This window comes from Fundulus heteroclitus, unplaced genomic scaffold, assembly GCF_011125445.2.
Source record: "Fundulus heteroclitus isolate FHET01 unplaced genomic scaffold, MU-UCD_Fhet_4.1 scaffold_50, whole genome shotgun sequence".
NCBI classification, from domain to species: Eukaryota; Metazoa; Chordata; class Actinopteri; order Cyprinodontiformes; family Fundulidae; genus Fundulus; species Fundulus heteroclitus.
In genome coordinates this window covers 2,038,815-2,040,312 of record NW_023396923.1, presented here as the reverse complement: position 1 = coordinate 2,040,312, position 1,498 = coordinate 2,038,815, and the positions used below count along the sequence as shown (strand labels likewise).

Sequence of the window (1,498 nt, the reverse complement as noted above, 5' to 3'; positions counted from 1 at the left end):
ACATTGTATAATTGCACAACAATGCATGAAACCCTGTTTTGGTATTTCAGGAAAAAGAGCAGCAGTGGAGGACCCATATAACGGAAGTGGCCTCCAGCAAAGAGAAGACTTTGCAAGAAAGGATGAGAAGACTCCATAGATTCAGGGTGAGAGAAAAATATTCAGAAGTACAGAAGAGTGTGGAAAAGTGTGCCTTTCCTTCATATATTCTTGACTGCAGACTATTGATGTGAAATGAGCATCTGCTGTTGGTTATCATGCCTGTCCTGGTCAGGCTTACTGTTAGCTACATGAAATGGGAAAGCCATGTGAAAGCTTCAGTGTCATGTTCGGCTTTAAATGTTTGGCCCACATGCAGAAACACTCAGGGGAAACAGGTCAGATCACAAGAGTTTTATTTAACAGAAACGCGGGATCACGAGGAAGATCTGTCGCCGCAGATCGGGGAAGCAGCGGGGAACCGAAGTCTGGAGACAGGGTCAGTCTGAAGGAGAGGGAGATACGGTTAACTGAGGGAGAAAGCTAGGGAAATGTTACGGGGAGTCGTAAGCTTACCACAGAGCACGGGAACCGAACCGGGGAGGTAGTGGTGTGGACTCAGCCCGTCCTGCGGAGGTGGTGACAGGCGTCCGGGAGAACTGTGGGCGGAGGCGGATGGGGTCCGAGCAGCACCGGCGGGTCCAGGGATCCGGAATGAACAGAGGAAGGAACCAGGAGAGTCCGAGGCAACCAGGGTGAATCCGGGGGAGGGGAAGCTCGCGCCCAACTTGGTACCACCAAGGGAGTTTGAGGAGGAGATCGCCAGAGCAGAATCTGAGCGGTTGTGGATTCGGGAGCCTGGTCTTCACAGCGCAGAGTCACACGAGAGAAGGGTTCCAAAGACACGAGTGCACTGGAGAGAACACAGGAAACACGGATTAGATTCAAAACGAGGATCGAAAAACTCACGGGTCTGAAGCTCAGGTGGAGGTCTTTGGCCTTTAGGCATACCGCGACAAGGTAACACTCTGGCATCCTCCCTCTGTTCGAGCACGGTTCTTATAGTGCGGCCTGGTGCTGCTGGAGTGTCTGCAGGTGTGTGCACTCCGCCCACCCGTTAACCACGAACACCTGTGGAGAGAGTGGAGGCAGCAGAGCCAGCAGCAAGCTGCACGGCCCTGCTGACTGAGTCCTGACACCACCCCCCCCTCAAGGGTCGCCTCCTGGCGACCCAGAAGAGGAAGTGGAGGGAAGGGAGGAGAGAAAGGAGTCAATGAGGGAACGGTCAGGAATGGAGGAGCCAGGTAGCCAGGACCTATCCTCAGGACCGCGGCCAACCCAGTCCACGAGGTATTGGAAACCTCTACCTCGTGGACGGGAGGCCACGATCCGTTGGATCCGGCGTCCGTGGTGGTCCTGGGTGGGTGGAGGGGGTTCGGCCGGAGGGCACAGAGGACTGGAGGTAACGGGCTTGATCTGGGACACATGGAAGGTAGGGTGGACGCGGGAGTGAGACGGG

General features: G+C 55.3%; 1 long non-coding RNA gene across 1 annotated transcript; it reads right to left on the bottom strand.

Annotated features, from left to right (window-relative positions):
* Nucleotides 1-380: 380 nt before the first annotated feature.
* Nucleotides 381-1,176, bottom strand: LOC118560876. The gene is made up of 3 exons (XR_004929660.1): nucleotides 991-1,176; nucleotides 556-892; nucleotides 381-484 (listed from the first exon to the last, which is right to left on the bottom strand). It is a non-coding gene; the product is annotated as an uncharacterized LOC118560876 (long non-coding RNA).
* Nucleotides 1,177-1,498: the final 322 nt, after the last annotated feature.